The sequence below is a fragment of the Delphinapterus leucas genome, unplaced genomic scaffold (assembly GCF_059928025.1).
Source record: "Delphinapterus leucas isolate spDelLeu-1000000601 "Yukka" unplaced genomic scaffold, BTC_Dleu_Yukka2 spDelLeu_asBTCV2_sq69, whole genome shotgun sequence".
Lineage (NCBI taxonomy): Eukaryota > Metazoa > Chordata > Mammalia > Artiodactyla > Monodontidae > Delphinapterus > Delphinapterus leucas.
The window spans coordinates 196,530-216,335 of NW_028322278.1; positions in this window are offsets into that span (position 1 = coordinate 196,530).

A 19,806-nucleotide genomic window follows, 5' to 3' on the forward strand; every position below is an offset into this window, starting at 1 on the left:
ATACCAAGTGTACTCCATTGCATATGCTGACTCCTCTGTGGGTCTTCTGCATGCAGTGGGCTAACTTCACCATGCTGTCTGCCATTGCAGTCTCAGGACCTTAGTTATGATCCATTGGTGACTTCCTCTGCTGTAAGGCCCTCCCACAGATGCCAGGCTCACTGATAATGAGGAGGAGACTATACTACGCACTCCCTAGAATGGGTAGAGACTCAGAAAATGAATTGTTTCAGTAAACACCGAGAGCCTTATAGGTTTGTTGTTAGGGCACGGGGATACAGAGGTGAGTAGAAGTCTTTGTTCAGTAGCGACTTCCAGTTGTCTAGGAAGAGAAACATGTAGTGAGTCTAAGTGGGTTAATTATGATAAAAGAATCAAGTGCAGCAGGAATATAGAGGAGAAATTGAGGAAGGCCTGACTGAGGAGACAGCGTTTGAGCTGGGCTTGGGGGAAGAGGATTTTGCCGGAATGAGGAAAGGACAGCCCAGGTATTGGGGACAGGTACAAAAGGCCCAGGGCTTGAACTTGTGCTCTGGAGGGGCAGCCTCTGGTGTGACTAGAGGGTAGTGTGAAAGGGCAAAGAAGTCATACATTCATTTTCAGCAAATATTTGTATAACACCTTGTAAGTTGAAGGCACTGTTCTAGGAAGTAGGAAGAGAACAAAGCTCTTGCCCTTACGTACTTTCCATTCTAGTGGGGGAGAGAGATGAATAAATAAGTCAATATGTGGAGTGTCAAGCGGTGGTAAATGCTTTGGAGAATAACAAAAGAAGATGAAGAGGTGAGGGAATGTGGTAGGTGATCAGGGAAGTCCCCTCTATTAAGATGTCGATTGAGCAGAGCCTTGCAGTGAGAAACAAGCCATTGGATATCTGGGAGAGTGGAGATGGGGTGGGAGGGTGTGTTCTGGGAGAGTGGAGATGGGGTGGGAGGGTGTGTTCTGAAGCAGAAGGAATAGTAGGTGCAAAGTCCCTGAGGCACGCCTGTGCTTGGCATGTTTGAGGAATAGTAAGGAAGCCAGTGTGGCTGGACAGGGGAAAGTGAGTGAGGGCAGGGCAGTAGAGAATGAGATCAGGGGAGGCTGGCAGGGCAAAGGAGGGAGGTGGATGATGTAGGTCCTTGTAAGTCATAGTTTGAACTTATAATTCAGTTGGAGAGACAGACTGATATTTGTTTATAAAGAGTTCTCAATGCTGTGCTAACAACCTGGGCTGTATTCTGTGCTAAGTGAAGATGTTCAAGCGACAGAGCAATCCAGCCAAGTTTATATTTTAGAAAGATAACAGCGTCACTATCCAAGACACATTGTAGACTAGGTATGTAGTACGTGTATAGTGTGCTGCTCTTCTATAAACTACAGGATACCTGTTACGTACAAATACTTACATACAAGATACAAGTGTGAATGTAAGCACTTGGGAAATATCTGAAAGAACCACACAAGAAACTGGGAGAGTCGGACAACTTTCCATGTCCCGTATGATTGGAATGCTGAAGGGTACACACACGAACTAATGGACGTGTGCTCCCAGCCTCCGGCTAAGGAGGGAAATTGCAGGCATCAGAATCCTCTTTACCGATCAAGCGCGTTAATCCGCCTGCGTGATGACAGTCATCTCGACACGCCACGCGGTGGCGCATGCGCGGTAGAAGGAGGTCCGCGAGCTGCGTGGGCTTGTGCCTAGGCGCCTGTGGTTCGTGGCCTTGTGCTGGCACCGGGGATGCCGGGTTGGCGACTTTGGCACTCCTGGCGGGGGTGACATGAGCCAGTTCGTCGGCCACGAGGAAGGGCGGAAAGCACATCCCGGAAAGGTAATGCGCCTTGGCCCCTGGGCGTTGCCGGTGGAGCTCGGAGCCCCTGGGCCTGGGCTTCCGTCTCTTGTGCTGTCGCCTGTCACAGTGGCCCCCGGCGCTGTGCTAGGGGGTGCTGGTCGTCTCGCGGCTCAGTTCATAGTAGCTGAAAGGGACAGTGTGTGATGTTCTGATTTCTCCCCATCGTTTTAAAAGGGAGGCTCTGGCCATTGCTCCTTGGGTAAAATGCAGCGGGACTGCTTTTTAAGATGGGACTGTCAGTGTTGGGGACCCTCCTTAATTACCAGGATGGAATCCCCTTCAGTTCCTCAAGCTGTGTTGTTTAGGCACAGAAAATGTGAGTAATAGGCACTGGAACTAAGTTTGAGTGAAAAAACGCACCGGTACCGCCGAGTTTTCCATCGAGACAGTTGATCCGTGTTGTCTCTTGGAATTATAAAGGGCGTACTGTTGCTTCCTAACCAGTGTCCTTTGAGAGCTCTACCTCTGTACGTTCAAATGATGAATTTTGAGGCTTTGCTCATACGTGGAGTAAACCCTTAAATTCCCTAAGACCTTCCTTTCCTCCGTCTCATACCCCATTAAGCCCGCTTCAGTTTATCTCCTGAATTTCTTCTGAATCTGTCAACTCGTCCTCAACATCCTAATACTGAACTTGCCTGTCTGTTGCAGTGAGGTCCTAACTAGTGTCCATATATCTTGTTTCCTTCCAATCCATTCTTCACACAAGAAACCTTAGAAGCAAGCTGGGACATTGCTCATAAACATGGCTCAAAAACATTGTTTTGAGAATAGAAAACAAACTGTTGGCCTTTAACACTCTGCGTGGTCTAGAATCCTGTCTGCTTCTCTGCTACGTGGACTCCAGCTTGGTGCCTCTCCAACTTTAATATGGGTATGCCTCTCCTGTGGATCTTGTTAAATGCAGGCTGTAATTCAGTAGTTCTGGGTGGGGCCTGGATTCTGTGTTTCTAACGAGCTCCTAGGTGACGGTGACCCTGAGAGCAAGGGTCCAGCTCCTGCCTTTCTCCCTTCTTTCTGGAAGAGCAGGACGTCTGCCCCCCCGGGAGGAGAAAACATCTGCAACGTGACTACTAGCAACCAGCTTCCCTCACAGGCAAGGGACCTTTACCACTGCTCCCTACCATTTTGTCTGAGGCGCAGCAAGCCAAAACACTGACATGCTGAGGTTTGCAGCAAAGAGGAGGTTTATTCACAAGGCAGCCAAGCGAGGAAGTGACGTGACAATAGCTCTCAAATCCGCCTCCCCAAAGGCAAGGGGCTTGGGGTATCTATGGGATAAAGAATAAAGAAGCAGGGCAGTATGAGGCCTGGGGAGCATGAGGAAAGGTGATTGGGAAAAGGTGTGCTCCTCATTGTCCTGAGCTGGCGTAACTAGGCTGCGGGGCTCAGCACATTCTCAGGCTGTAGTTTTCGGCCCTCTGATGGCAGGAGGTCAAAAGGCACTGGGCCAGGTGGAAGATCGGTGGTCCTCTCCAGTCTTAACCAGCTCAGCCTAACTAGACACAGCTGATTCCAAGTTCCTGGACAATACCCGGGGCAAACATCTTATTGCTTATGCTACGTGCTATTTGGAGGACGTGCAAGTGTTCAAGCTACCTTGAGGAGTGAAGACAGGATTTGACTAATCCTTACACATGGTTTCACCTCCAGATGAGCAGAAGAGGCCTGTAGGCTGAATCTGGCTCCTGGCACCTGGAATTGGAGGCAGATGGTTTAAAAACAGGCTCTCCCGCCCTCTGTGTTATCTTAGGTAGATAGACTATTGAACCTTCCTGTGCCTGTTTCTCCACCAGCAGCATGGGGACACTCAGAGTCCCTCTCTTGGGGGCTGTTTTGGGGGTTCAGTGAGCTATAGATGCATGCACAGGCACACGGGAGACACCCAGTGTGTGTTAGCTTCATGCTTACTTTTTATTAGGAGACCAGTATTGTTAGAAGATTTCTGGTTTGGACAACAGATTAGATAGGTGGTCGTTACTATAGTTTATGCAACAGCAATTCACATTACCATTTGCAAAAAAGCAGTTGGTTGTCCAACGGGGATTATAAACATCCATTTACCATGAGCTACTGAACAGATACTTTACAGAGTAACTACTTCAAGTACTATTTAAGATCAATTCTCTATGTTGTCTTAAGCAGTTGTTAACCCCCAATTTCGTGAATAGTACCAAGTAAGTCACTTGAACATCAGCTAGAGCAATCTGTTATCACTTAGCAAGCCTAAAGCTATAGTTCAACAATTTTATTTACTGTTCTATGACAAAAATGACTCTCAACAGCTATGCCCTGGATAAGTAATCAGCTAAAGCTAGTTTGACTGACCAAATCTGATTTACTGAGTGAATAAGCCAGTTGATTTAGAAAGGTCTAATGCATATTTCTCATCCATTCAGCATTCAACTGTTTCCCATGCCTAAAATGTCTTTTTTCCCATTCGTACATATCCAGATTCCTACTTCTGTGCCGTAGGGCTTGGCTGAACTACAACTGCCTTTAGTGACACTTTTCTCACCTGCACAATTGGAGATAATTTTAGTCTCCTCAAGACTCCCACGGGGTTACCTCTGTTGTGACACTTGACGATTTGGTGGCATATTTTACTTTATTTTATTTTAAATAGCCTTCCATTACTCCGTGCACATCAAACGGTAAATGCTTTCTCCTAGTAAACGTGTATAACGATTTTCTGAACTCTTCTGCTCTGGGCAAGATTCATAAATACACCAGGCAAACATAGTGAAAGAGGAGACAGTACTTGTGTTATATTCAGTTGGGTCTTGATACCTAAGTGTGACTCTTAACCAAGGATTATGCAGTAATTAAGGACACAGGTTAAAGTTGTTTAGAGTGTGTCCTAAAGTCTCCCTGGCAGAATTTAAATCTCTCCTCTGGAAATTGTAGACCTGAGACAAATTACTTCCCTAAACTTCATTTCCTACATCTGAGAAAGCTAATAGTATCTACCTTGTAGTAGACTGAATAGTACCATTGCCCCCAAATGTCCACCTTCTAATCCCCAGAACCTATGAATGTCACCTTAAATGGCAGAAGGGACTTTGCCAATGGGATGAAAGTAAGGGTTTTGAGATGGGGAGATTCTTCTGGACTACCTGGATGGACCCAGATGTAACCACTGGTGTTCTCGTAAGAGAGAGGCAGAGGGAGTGTTTACTCCAGAGAGAATGTGATGATGAAGTTGGGGTTGGATTGATGTGGCCGGAAGTCAAGGAATGCTGTCAAGGAAACAGATTCTCCCTTAGAGCCTCTAGAAGGTGGATGGACGGCCTTGTCAACTCCTGGTTCCAGCCCAGGGAAACTGGTTTTGGACCTCTGTCTTCCAGAACCATAAGAGAATGAGTGTGTTTTGTTTTACGCAAGCTCATTGGTAGTCATTTGTTACAGCAGCCATAGGGAACTAATGCGTACCTCATAGGAACTATTTCTCCAATTAAAATGTGTGACTGGAAACACACTTGGTGGCATGTCTGACACACGGTAGGTATGCTACTGTGGGTAGTTCTTGGCAAGTAAAGCCTTGGTTTTTGAGGAATCATCAAAACCAGTACAATGGTTGCCATGTTTCTCCTTGTTCATCCTGGTGACAAACCTGTAGAGAGAGCTCCATCCTTTCCCACAGGACGCCCACCCCTAGTACTTACAGGGAAGAGGTTATGTCTCACTTCAGGCACCTTCCTCTTTCCCTTTCTACTTTTTGTTTCATTAATCTTCATCCAGCTGGCCTTTCTAAGTTAAAAAAACAAAACAAAACAAAACCATTTCTCAATGGATTCAGATACTACCCCAAGTTAATATTCCAGCCATGTTCTTGTTCTTCTGGGTCTCACCACCAGAAATTTCTGAGCTGAAATCCTCTCTAGTTTCTAGGATCAGTCACTTTCTAATTTCTCCCTTCTCAAGTTCAGAGTCTTGTCAGTTTAGTCCCTTCCCAAACCACAACATCTATTAAGGTGACACAGCAAAGTGATGAAAGTCTAGACGGTCTGGTTTTCATCCTGGGTTTCTGCCCGCTACTTACTGTGTGGCATTAGGCAAGCTATTCAACCCCCCTGGGCCTCAGTTTCCCCCCAAAAAGGTGAATATTATGAACATTACCTACCTATAGGGTTGCCATTATGAGGATTAAGTGAGTTAATATTTGCTAAGCACTTAGAATATTACTTGTTATAGTCTAAGCACTACAGTTGTGCTTGTTAATAATAATAAATGCAATTCCAAGCGTATAACTTACTCAACTTTCTGTCATAACTTTGAAGTGTTGGTCTATCTGTTGGCCAGCGTTGCAGGGAAATGAGTCGAGGCATGGGCTGAGGCATTGCTACCAGTGCGTGGTGTGTTCCCAGAACTAGGAACAGCCGTGTGAAATAGGTAGTGGTTCTACTTGGAGACGGGGCAGACTGGAAAATGACAGCCCTGGAGGTGTGTCCATAGGTTTGGTGTCAGAGCTGCTGCCTGCTGAAGCACTGATGCCGGCCTAAGCCGTAAATGGGGGGGGCGCTGGGGAAAACAGGGGCAGAATGGAAAGGGAAAATAGGGGAAGAACGGAAAAAGATAGCCTAGGGAGGAGGTGTGGTGTCCATAGCTTCGGGGTCAGAGGTGCTGCCTGCTGCAGCACCGATGACACCCGAAGCCGTAGATGGGGGGCTGGGGAAAAGAGGGGCAGAATGGAAAGGGAAAACAGGGGCAGAACGGAAAACGAAAGCCCGGGAAGGTGGTGTGGTGTCCATAGCTTCGGGGTCAGAGGTGCTGCCGGGAGCAGCACCAATGACACCCGAAGCCGTAGATGGGGGGCTGGGGAAAAGAGGGGCAGAATGGAAAGGGACAACAGGGGCAGAACGGAAAACGAAAGCCCGGGAAGGTGGTGTGGTGTCCATAGCTTCGGGGTCAGAGGTGCTGCCTGCAGCAGCACCAATGACACCCGAAGCCGTAGATGGGGTGCTGGGGAAAAGAGGGGCAGAATGGAAAGGGACAACAGGGGCAGAACGGAAAACGAAAGCCCGGGAAGGTGGTGTGGTGTCCATAGCTTCGGGGTCAGAGGTGCTGCCGGGAGCAGCACCAATGACACCCGAAGCCATAAATGGGGTGCTGGGGAAAAGAGGGGCAGAATGGAAAGGGAAAACAGGGGCAGAATGGAAAACGAAAGCCCGGGAAGGTGGTGTGGTGTCCATAGCTTCGGGGTCAGAGGTGCTGCCGGGAGCAGCACCAATGACACCCGAAGCCGTAGATGGGGTGCTGGGGAAAAGAGGGGCAGAATGGAAAGGGACAACAGGGGCAGAACGGAAAACGAAAGCCCGGGAAGGTGGTGTGGTGTCCATAGCTTCGGGGTCAGAGGTGCTGCCTGCTGCAGCACCGATGACACCCGAAGCCGTAGATGGGGTGCTGGGGAAAAGAGGGGCAGAATGGAAAGGGACAACAGGGGCAGAACGGAAAACGAAAGCCCGGGAAGGTGGTGTGGTGTCCATAGCTTCGGGGTCAGAGGTGCTGCCTGCTGCAGCACCGATGACACCCGAAGCCGTAGATGGGGTGCTGGGGAAAAGAGGGGCAGAATGGAAAGGGAAAACAGGGGCAGAACGGAAAACGAGAGCCTGGGAAGGAGGTGTGGTGTCCATCGCTTTGGGGTGAGATGGGCTGCCTGGCTGATCTGAGAAAAGCGAGTGAAAGTGGGAGAGCTTCTCCCTAGCTGCTAACTCTTCTCAAGGTCTAGCACGCACTGAACACTGGCCTGCCGGCTCAGCCTGGGTGTTGCCATTGCATTGTACGTGTCACAGAGCAAGGGCGGGCGGGTCAGGGGGTGGGCTGGGGGCCCCACACAAGCCCAGCCCCTGGAGAAACCCGGCCCGAGGGCAAAGAGCCCGAGCCCTTCTGGACTTTCTAGCGGCTGGGACTTGTCGCTGTGGGTGGCAGGTGTTTGGCACCGGATGGGCCACCATGCGGAGACTGTTGGGGACTGTGGAAGCCTTGTCCTCCAGAGCTCACGCTGCCTGGGCACCGGCTCTGCAGACCCCTCAGCCCTGGGTATGTATCGGCCAGCCCTTCCCCGCAACGGGGCCCAGAGGCCAGAGCCTGCCCAGAGCTGAGTGCAGGAGGCACCCAGAGCTTGCCAGGCTGTGGCCCGCCTCCTCCGTGGACCTCCCCAGCTTGTCCGCGAGCCCTGGAGACAGGAGCAGGAGCGCCTTCTCCAGGGCTGCTGAGCTGCCAGCATCACCGTGAGCCAGGCGGTGAAGGTTTCTGAGCAGGGGATGCAGAGCCCTGACCCGACTGGATGCTGCACCCCACGATGTCCCTTCCTGGCAGGTAGGTTCTTTCTTCACTTGTTTTTCAAAATTTGGTAAAAGAACATTTCAACCTTCAACTGTTCTTCAGGGTATACAGATGGTAGTGGCTTAGCCGGGATTCGAAGCAAGCCTGTGTGATTCCAGAGCTCGTGCTCTGGACTCTGGCGCCTCCTTATCATATATGCTTCATGTGTTACTTTTTCTTTTGTTTCTTGAAGTCCTTATGATACTTAGCCCTAAGTGCCATACCTGTAATGAACACATCCACTGCCCTGTAGGAGGTGTTCCTTTGTTCAACGCGTGAATTGGTCATCCACCACACTGGGTTCTAATCTCAGAAGATAGGTCAGGGACCACCAGTTGTCAGCATAGCACCATCCCACATTTCTAATTGAGGCTTGGAGCCTAGATTTTTCCCTTTGGTCTAGTTTGAAGGATCCAGGTAGGTAAAGCTTATATTCTAGATAAATCATGGGCTATCCTGAAAGGAATTCATCAATGAATTATTCTGTATGGATTAGAAGCCAGTTTCTCTGGCCTTCCTGGAGTATATCCAGTAAGGCATCTCATTCATGTCTAGAAAGCAAATATATCATTTATTGCAACTTCAGCGTGGAGCGATGTATTGGTTTAAAATAAAGTACGAGCAACACAATTTGGTCATTGTGAGTATGCCGGCTGGGTCCACTCTTTACTACACATATGTAACTCTAGAGCTTCTTATGCCCCATAGAGGAGACATACTCTTGTGTGTCTAGGACAAGGGAAACATGTGTTGTTATTCAGGAGCTGGAAGCTACAGCATGACAGGAAAGAATTGAAAAATCCTGGTCTTGGTCTACACGTCACTTTACCTTGTCCGAATCTTGTTTCTTTGGCTTGCTTCATTGGAGTGTTTTCTCTCTCCTGGGACTGACATTGTGTGTTCTGTATCAGGCATGTGACATGTAGAAGTTTCAGAACCCAGAATCATATAGATCAGTAAAAATCTATATATTTTTGTTTAAAATCTATTTAAAATCACACTGGGCATAATTCATATATTCCAAAAGTAGTTTGACCCTCTGCTCATGAGATTCTTTTTATGGTATGTCGAAGCAAATTTGGACTTGCATCCCCAATAAACTTTGAGGTTGGAGGACACAAAAGCTTTTGCTCAGACCTAAATTCTGTCTGAAAAAAAAAGGGTAACTATTATAAGCCCTTTCTAACCTCTCCAGGAGCAGAAATGATTTACAGCTATGGCATTGAACCATAATTTCTTGATCTCGTTTGAGAAGAGTTCAGTAAGAAACAGGGTCTTGATTTTTGTTCGTTGGCTCCCTGTTTTCTTGTCTTGCGTGCCAACAATCCACTGTAATACGTGAGTGAGTATGGCAGCAGGCTGAGTGTTCCCTGGAGCTCATTAAATGAACGTGTTTTCCTGAAATGACTTTTGTCTCCTTGTTTTCAGCCCCTCTTCTTTCCTCTGTCCTTTACTATAACCAGGGCTCAGCAAAAGCTGACTGGCTTTGTGCAGACCCTACTTAGGGTAGTCTTTTCTTCATTATTTTATTCACGGCCCCTCCATTTCATTGTTTGCCTTCTCGAAATGTGTTGAAATCTTTCTGTGGTTGATGACTTCCACAATGTCTTGGCTCTTATTGGTTGATTAATTTGGGTATTTCTACAGTTTTATTTAAACCTGGTTTCAGGAGGACCAGAAAGTAAATATATTTCCTAGTCTGCCATCTTGAGCTGAAAATCCCTGTGGATTTTAGCATCCAATGTTCCCATGGGTAAAAAACCCAACCTTGGCATTAATAGATGTACACTCAAGATTTCAGCTTTTCTTGAGCAATCACTAAGGATTTAATATGCGGTCACTTCTAATGGGAAAATAGTAACTATCTCATGGCGTTGATTTGAGGATTAACTTAGATAATGGACAAGAAAATGCTTGGTAAGGTTTTAAAAGCTATAAAAAATGTTTTTTGTTATTATTTGATTTGTTGCTATTTCAACTTTAGCTGACAGTTGTTTGTGACCTTGCTTATGTGAGAAAATGCCTTCTGGTTTATTGTTTTGAAAGCCAGATTATATTTTTCAATAGCTCAATGGAAATGGCATCATTTGTGAAGTTGAAGGGTGAAGGCATAAATGTTTCTTGACATTTGAATCAACTATTGGTCTTCTGGGGCTTGTCCTTATTCTCCTGCAGTCTCTAATCAACATGGCATCCAGAGAGATCCTGTTAAAACGTAAGTCACATCATGTCACTCCAGGCTCTTCAGTGGCTTCTTCACAGGAAAAGCAAAGTCCTCAAAGTGCCTCCACAGCCCTAGAAATCTGGGCCTCTGTTTCCTCTCTGACTGTTTCCTTCTCCTCTCCACTTTGCTCCCTCTGTTTTCCACACACTGACATCCTTTCTGCTCCTTGGATACTCCAAGCCCACTCTTGCCTCATTGCCTTTCCATCTGACTGTTCCCTCTGCTTGTACTATTCACTTCCCAGATATGCACCTTGCTCCCTCTCACAACCTTAGGTTCCCTCTTAAATTTTATCTTCCCCAGAAAGCCCTCAGTGATCACTTAGTTTCAGATCGCAGCCTCCTCCTACCAGCTAACAATCTCCATCCCCCTTCCCCGCTTGCTGTTTTTCTCCAGCACTTACCTGATATACTAGTTATTCTACCCATTTATTCAATTTTTATTTACGTATTTACACTTACGATTTTATATTTGCTTCTTTACTTTTGTCTCTCCCCTCAGCTCGAGAGAGGCTATATTCATCTGTGTTAATCACTGCTGTGTTTCCTGAACATGCCTAGAAAACATACTGAAGAAGGGTGCCTGAAATTGGTAAGGGAGCCATCAATTTTCTTGGCTGAATGAAGAAATATGTTCATAAATTAATGAACAAATCTCTGGGGTTTCTGAATTAAGGACTAATGGGAAGAGGAAGGCAAATGGTTGGGACAGGGTACTGCAAGAAGGAGTATTTGGAGTACTCTGATAGCTCTCCTAATAGATAACATTTTGTTCATTTAAATAGTTTTAACGAGAGAGCTGGGAACTAGGGACACACAGCATCGAGGTTTTATAATGCATTCTGTAGAGTTCTTTTCGAGTGTGTTCAAATATCATTGAAAATATATGCATGCATATAAACCTCTGTTACTTTATTTAGTGCTTTACAAGAGCCCCTCAAGGAAGGGGTAGTAGCAACTATCAGTATCCTTCCTTTATGATGAGCTTAATTTATTCAAAATTACATCCTAATTTATTTGTAACTGTGAAACTAGACTTAGTTATTTAGTAGACCCTCCCTAGAAACCTATGACGTTAATAAAACCAACAAAACTGTGTTCAGGTTCCAGTGATACACACACTACAGACTCAATTATGTGTCATCCATTTTAATGAAGGGAAGAAGTGATTTAACAAACACAGAGCAAACAAACAGAATATGAAGGTTTGTCCTCCATTAATATTAGTAATGGATAAAGTGGGCTCCAACGCCTTCAACGTAGCTTGAGACCCATCATCTCTGTGTCATGGGAAGGGGGATGCTCGGCCAGGATGTCTTTCTGTGTCACTGAGAAAAATTTCCGTAATATATAACGATACTTACTGAAACGGATATGGGGCATTTGGGTAATTAGGAATCCGTTAGCATATTTTTCCGGAAGCCTTGACTACGAAACGAGGATAGTAGATTTGGACACTTGCAGCTATGCAGAAGTTGTTTGGGTATTCATCTTTATGCCGAATGAAGTAAGCTTATTTCATCTCTGCAGCTTCCCATATACCATTTTCCCACCTCTGTTTTGTGTTTGGAAAGACTTTTAGAAATTAAAACTCAAGTTAAAAAGTGAGTGACGGGCTTCCCTGGTGGCTCAGTGGTTGAGAGTCCGCCTGCCGATGCAGGGGACGCGGGTTCGTGCTCCGGTCCGGGAAGATCCCACATGCCGCGGAGCGGCTAGGCCCGTGAGCCATGGCCGCTGAGCCTGCGCTCCGCAACGGGAGAGGCCACAGCAGTGAGAGGCCCGTGTACCGCAAAAAAAAAAAAAAAAAAAAAAGAGAAAAAGAAAGAAAAGAAAAGAGAGTGAGTGACAACTTAAATGATATATGGAATATTTTGCTGACTTAGAAGAGCATGCAGAATTAAATATGACCCAGTTGAAATGTTAATTTTATTTTAATGTGTATATTGGGGTGGAGTCTTAAAGGTGCCAGAAAACAAGCATTCACCCATCCTGTTTGGAACTGCAGCACACAGGCACCTTCAGTTACCAGTTCTGTTCATTCCACAGAATCATCTTGGGAAAACATACTGTTTTTTATGTACCTGGTGTATATCTTAACCAGTTTGAAGAATTTCCCAAATACCTGTTAATATGTAGTTCTCCGATTCCAATCTTGCCACGTCCTGTACCAGTGACACAGCACATAGGAGTTTTATTTCTCTTTCTTTCTCTGGGTTGTTGAGAACCCAACGAAAGAACAATGGAATGGCATCAAAGAGATCAGGGTTCTTGACTCAGATTTACCATAAAATAATAGTGTCCTCTTGGGAAAATTATAGTTGTTCTAGGCCCCTTTCCTTTTCTTTACTTTGACAGAGCTGCACTAGATGACCCCAAGTAACACTGCGCTCTTTGCAGTAGTAGCTTAGACGTTATTGGTTTTCTGAAACAAATGAAGACAGTGACACAGGAAACTGTGCAACATCTCTGTAACGATGTTTTCTTAGAGTTGCCTCCATTTTTCAGATGATAAGATGGCTGAGCACAGAAGTAGGTGTTTTGACCAGAGGTTCCAGAGTAGATGGAACTGAACCACAAGTTTCCTTCATTCCTGAAGCTCACTTAGCCGAAACATAGGCTTCTGAATATTAAGCTGTAAAGCATATTATCAGTGTGCTTTAAAAGAAGCGGTTCTTCTAGGATTTCTAATTAATAGCAGGCGGTTTTGAAATTCTTAGAAGATCATCGAATCTTGTGAGATTTACAGCTCTATTTTCCTGTCAAGCAAGTTGTATCAGTGCCAGACAATCATCTGAGCTTCTGGATGCTTCTCTGAACCTCTTGAATTTTTCTTCTTGCTATCTGAAATTCATGCCAGATAAGCCTTTTTGTAGAGAGCGTGTACAGACTTGTCTATTTTCATATAAGAAAGCGATGCAGTGAGCCAGGTCGGGGGTTAAGCCCTCATTCTCAGAGTGGTATTGAGTTCCTGGTGAAATGTAATCCTCATTTCCTCAGAATAGAAAAGCAGTTATCTCACGTTTTTAATGCCATTAACTCTTTATACATTTATGTATAATACATATATTTATTGTACCTACGAGGTGTGCTCTCTTTGGGAAGTACAAAGCTATTTGAGACGTAAGTTGTTCATTTTTTTGTTTTCCCACAAATACTGTGACCCTTTGAGCAGGAAGGTCTATGTTTTACTAACATCTAGAACAAGCAGCTAACACGGTGTCTAAGATGTAGTCAATAAATATGAAATAGGTAAATGAACACATTTTTTAAGGAAGGGCCAGGGCATGAACAAATAGGAAATTTTCATTTTCGGTCACAAAGCCACAACAGACATAAAAATGATACAGACAACAAGTGCTACGGTCATTCAAAGAAGGCATAGAATTGATACAACAAGGATCTCCCCTATGGCACAGGTAACTGTACTCAATATTTTGTAATAACTTATAAGGGAAAAGACTCTGAAAACGGAATCACTGCGCCGTACACCTGAAACGGACACGACATTGTAAATCAACTATATTTCAATTAAAAAACAAACAAACAGACAACAGCAACAACAAAAACCCAAAGAGGTCATAGAAGTTCTTATGAGATTCCCGAAGAGAAGAGAAGCCAAATGAGGACGGGAGAGGCGGCTTTTGAATCCGTTCAGAGGAGAAGTCACAGAGGAACTAGTCATTGATCTGAACTTGAGATTAAGATTAAGATGAATTAATCTGAATTAATTAAGATTGCAACACAGGGATATTACAGATGAAGGTAATCACATAAACTTACTATACTGAAACTTGCAGAGGTTATGAGTGTTGTTCAAGATCCCAAAGCAAGTGCATTGTGGAATCAGAATTTTAAGTGAGGCCTGATGAACTAAAAACAAACCAACACAGAAACAAGCCCTTCCTGTGACACCACGTTGCCTTTGAAGTCGTTTTTTTTGGTGGGTTGGCAGAAACTGGTTCCAGTGTTTCTTGCAGGAATGACTGGCCATAGGACTGGGCGTCGTAGCTTCCTGCCAGGCGGCCGAAGGTCGCAGGCAGGTGGGTCACTGGGACACACGCGGAGGGGCTCCTGGCCGGCCCCCTGGCCGCTCAGTGCCCCTGCCCCAGAGCGGGGGTGGGGGCCTCAAAGCAGCCTTGTCTGAGTCCCCTGCCACTAGAGAGAGTATTGGCCCAACACTTGTAGACAACGGGGACCTTGCTGGCAGTTCAGTGGAGGGACACAAATAAATCTTTGCCGACTTTCTGCTGAAGCTCACGAGGGCTCACTCCTAAGCCTCTTACAAGGCCAGCTGCCGAGGCTGCGAGAGATGAGTCAGGGCTCTCCCTCCACCACGGGGAGATCGCTGGTTAAAGCGCTCACGAGGGAGTGAACCGCGTGTCCGCACCGACACGCATGGGCAGACCTCGTCGATGCCTTCTGTCCGGGGTATGAAGCCCTCTCCTGCCTCTTCCAGGCTCTCTAGAAAGCATGTGCAGAGCCTCCCACTCCACCCTCGGACTCCGTGGGCCACAGCTGGAGGGACCAGCCAAGGAGCCGTGGCAGGAGGAGGCCAGAGGGCAGTGGGCCTCGGCCGGAGCCCGTCAGTCGGTCCCCATTCACACACCACCAGACGATCCTCTTGACCTGGGCAGTAGCCGCCAACCGACCGCTAAGGTGAGCCCGGCACGCGCTTGGCTACCTGGCATGGCTGGGAGCCCCAGGATCTCCTGGCAGAGGCGGGCATTCTCCTGGGCCGGGTCCGCGGGCGTCTGCGTGTGCAGGGCCTGAACCACCTTGGCCAGGACGATCTGGCACAGGTTGAAGAGGCCTGGGGCGTGGGAGGAAGGAGACGGGGGGCTGGCACCGTGTCCAGGCCGCGCTTGCCAGCCGGGCAGACCGGAAGCCCCCTTCCCTTCCCTCGGTCCGGCCGCATCTGGGTTGGCCTCCCGGGACTTGATGAGCTTGTCCAGCAGCTCCTGAGGGACGGTGCTGCCCGTGCCCCACCAAGACTGGCAGCAGCGCCAGGGCCTCACAGGGCACGGCGCCCCCGGCCCCAGAGCCTTCCCTCTGCCTCTCATCACCGGCTGTCAGCAGACTTGCATGCAACGTGCTTTTCTTTTCTCTTGTCTTCTTTACGTCCCTCAGCCACGCAATGCGGTGAAGCCCTGACGCTCGCTGCCACGTCGGTACACCCTGAGAACACGATGCTCAGCGAGAGAAGTCATACAGAGAAGGACACACAGGGCGTGACCCCACTGAGGAGAAACATCCAGAGCAGGTAGATCCACAGAGTCAGCGAGTGGGTTCCTGGTTGTCAGGGGCTGGCGAGGGGACGGAGTGATAGCTAAGGGCGTGAGGGACATTTTCGGGATGATGGAAATGGTCCAAAGCAGTAGTGACGTCTGTACGGCTCAGTAAACTGTCCCCACACGCCCCGGTGCAGCCTGTGAGAGCATCGCTCTCAGGATGAAGGGCTGACCACAGGAAGACCGAACGAGCAGTGGGTCCTGGGCCCAGACTCTCAGCTGGCGCCCCCCACGTGGGGAAGTCACTGGGACTTGCTGAGCCTCCACGGAGACTGGCAGCAGCCCCCGAGCTCACAGGGCACTGCGCCCCCGGCCCCAGAGCCTTCCCTCTGGTTCTCATCACCGGCTGTCAGCAGACTTGCAGGCAACGTTCCTTTCTTTTCTTTTGTCTTTTTTAAAGGCAACTCTTGAGTACATGTATTTAACATGCAGGGAACCAGCCCTGACTCCTTGATCTGGGTCTTCCAGCCTCTAGAGCCTCGAGGACATCCATTTCCGTTATTTACGCGCCCAGTGCCTGGGGTTTGATGATGGAAGCTGACACCGAGGGCGTCACCACGTGTGGGGTGATGTCAGTGAAAGAATCCCGTGGCGAGGGCCTGCCTGAGGACCACGCATGCCCGGGCCCTCCCCGCCCCCTGCCTGCAGCCCTGCGCCTGGGAGCGGAGCTGGTGCATCGCATGCCCGACGTCGTGGAAGTTGGTCTCCCGCTCATCATGCCGCAGCAGGGAGGGCAGGTTGGGCGTAGGCTTGGTGTAGTTGGCCACCATGGCCGCGATGGCGATCTGGCAGCTCCCATCGTGCTGTAGGCAGGCCGAAGCAGGCCGCGTGCCCGGACTTCCCCACCCTGCGGAGGGACGTGGATGGGGCCCCGCTTCCACAGAGGAGCCCCGGCCCACGGCCGACAGGTTCCCCCACGCACGCACCGAGGATAGAGGTCAGGTAGAACTTGCCGATGGATGACCTTGCCCGAGGCCGCGTCCCAGACCGTTTAGAGCCTCACGTCTTCGTGACACATGCTGGTGCCCTCCTCCAGGTCGAAGGTCAGCCCCAGCAGCTCCTGGGAGATGCCCAGCAGCCCGCGTGTGACCGCCTGCATGGCGAAAGACTCATTGAGCAGGTACTGGCCCACGTGGTAGCGCGTCTCCTCCCCCTGGTTCACGTAGTAGCGCAGGTCCCAGGCGTTGATGGGGCCGTCAAAGTGCAGGCCCCGCCTCTGGCACTCGGCCTTCTTTAGCTCCAGGATCACGGCCGCTCCTGCTCCCCGAGGGGCTTCAGCTTCTGGGCCAGCTCACCTGCGGGCGGAGGGGAGAGGCTCGGCTACGTCCCTGGGGCGGCCCCCCAGCCACCCCCGACCCTGTGCCCCTCGAGGCAGAATGAAGGGTCTGGGAAGGTGACCCCCAAGGGCTGACACAGTGGGGTCTCAGGCAGCACCACATCCGGTCAAGGTCCGCCTGACCCCGTCCCCACTGGGACTCAGGGGGAGGCGGTGTTACCTAGGACAGTGGCCACCACCTGGCTGGTCTTGTCCGTGTTCATCTCCAGCACAGAGTCGGCATGGTGCGGAACCCCAGCAGGCGGGACTTCAGGGCCTGCAGCCTCACCAGCTCCCTGAGGATCACGCAGTTCTCCCGGAAGCCAGAGACGGAAGGCGCTGGGGACCGAGGGCCACGCCCTCCCCACGGGCCCCGGGCCAGGTCCCTGCAGGCGGGCAGGGCTCCCAGGCCACTGGCGGGCACAGCCAATCCCCCTCCCTCCTCCTCCTGGCCCGGATTTCTAGACACTTTGGTGCTGTCCTAACACGTGGTCTTTATTAACACAGGTCCTTTTGGAAGCAGAAACGGCATGAACGTGATGGGCTCTAAGGCCAAGGGCAGGAAGAAATGCGGCCAGGCTCTCCAGGAGCCACCAAGGGGCCTCCCCGGGCTCAACAAGACAAACACGGCTGCCGTGCAGACAGTAGCTCAACCCCACGGCGCCCGAACACCCAGCCCCTGGACGGTGAGACACCTGTTGCTGCAGGTGGCCCGTGGCTCACTGATGAGGCCTGGCCCCAGGCGTACGCCACCTTCTCGGGGGCCACCTCTCCGGTCTGCAGCGGGGTTCTCCTGGGAGCCCCCAGTCACCACAGCACCAGCGTGGCCTGTCTGCAGCCCAAGAAGGTGGGGACACAAGACTGTCCCCCGTGCCCCCCGCATCCCCCGCGAGGCCGAGCGAGCACCAGTGGTGTCTGCGGGGAAGATGAAGGGCTCACGCACAGCCCGCATCTACAGAAGCACAGACTGCAGCCACATGCGCTATGGAACAAACACAAGTGTCCATGCAGGACCCGATGTCTGAATGTCAAGGCCATGCCCGGGCCACAGTGAGAAGGTGCATCCCCCATGCAAGCCACAGAGAGGGGATGGGGGGGTCCATCTGCGATTCTGAGCTCATCGGGCATCACCCCAGAGGGAGAGGGAGAGGGAGAGAGGTAGACAGACGTACAGAGGGAGAGAAAGAGAGAGGGAGGGAGAGACGTCTCTCCCTTCCCTGGGGGTTCTCTAGTGCAGCCAATGCTGAAAACCACTGCATTTTGGGAGATGGGTCCTCGTGGAAGAGTTAAATAGTCGCTCATGGCATTATCGACACATACTAAAAAGGCCCCAAATCTTGGGGAGTCAGGGAGGGGAGTGTCGGCTGCCTCGTAAACGAGGAGAGATTGGGCATCAGAGGAGGTGCCTGTGCAGCCTGCGCCCAGGGCCCCGCAGACTTCATCTCCCAGCGGTGGTCCTGGGCTGGAAGTCAGCGGGGAGGTCAGGCTGTCCAAGCATCAACGTTGACTTCAGGGCTGATCTAAAAGGCGCCTGGGGTTTGTTGAAGCAGAAAAAGGAGAAAGCAGTAGGGAGTGGATGGGAGTGGGAGGGGGAGGGAGCCCCCCTCCTCAGCACTTCTACCGCTCTCCCTCTCTCTCTCTCTCTCTCCCTTTCTCCCTCTCTCCCTCTACCTCGCTGCCTCTCACTCTCCCTCTGCCTCCATCTCTCCCTCTGCCTCTCTCCCTCCCTCTCTCCCTGTCCCTCTTTCCCTGTCCCTCTCTCTCTCTCCCTCTTTCCCTCCCCATCTCCCTCTCCCCCTTTCCCTCTCCGTCTCCCCTTCTCCCTCTCTCCCTTCCTCTCTCCCTGTCCTTGTTTCCCTGTTCCGCACGCTCTGGCTCTACCTCTTTCCCTCTCCCTCTCCCTCCACCTCCTTCCCTCTCCAGAGAGGGAAGGAGGTGGAGGGAGAGGGAGAGAGAGATGGAGAGGGAGGGGGGAGAGGGAGAGAGAGATGGAGAGGGAGGGGGGAGAGGGAGAGAGAGGGTGGAGAGGGAGAGAGTGATGGAGGGAGCGAAAGATGTCTCTCCCTCCCTCCCTCTCTCCCTCCCTCTCTCCCTCTCCCTCCCTCCTTCTCCTCCCTCTCCCTCTGGCTCCAACTCTCCTCCCTCCATCTCTCCCTCTCCCTCACTCCCTCCCAGAGAGGCAGAGATAAGGCAGAGGGAGAGAGGAAGAGGGAGAGATGGAGGGAGAGGGAGAGAGGGAGAGGGAGAGGGAGAGAGAGAGGGAGAGGGAAATAGGTCTCTTCCTCCCTCCCTCTCCCTCTCTCCTCCTTCTCTCCCTCTCTCCCTCTCCCTCTCTCTCTCCCTGTCCCTGTTTCCCTGTTCCGGTCTCCCTCTGTCCCTCTCTCTCTTCTTCTCTCCCTCTCCCTCCATCTCTCCCTCTCCCTCTCTCCCTCTCCCTCCATCTCTCCCTTTCTGGGAAAGAGTGAGGGAGATGGAGACATGGAGGGAGAGGGAGGAGAAGGAGAGAGGGAGGGAGAGAGGTGTAGAGGGAGAGAGGGAGAGACGTCTTCGCTCCCTCCCTCTATCCCTCTCTCCCTTTCCCCCCTCTCTCTCCCTCTCCCCCTCCCTCTCCTGCTCTCCCTCTCCCTCTTTCCCTCTCCCTCTCCCTCCACCTCCTTCCCTCTCTGGAGAGGGAAGGAGGTGTTGGGAGAGGGAGAGCGGAACAGGGAAACAGGGACAGGGAGAGAGGGAGGGAGAGGGAGGGAGGAAGAGACCTCTTTCCATCTCCCTCTCCCCCCCCTCCTCTCCATATCTCTCTCCCTCTCTTCCTCTCCCTCCCTCT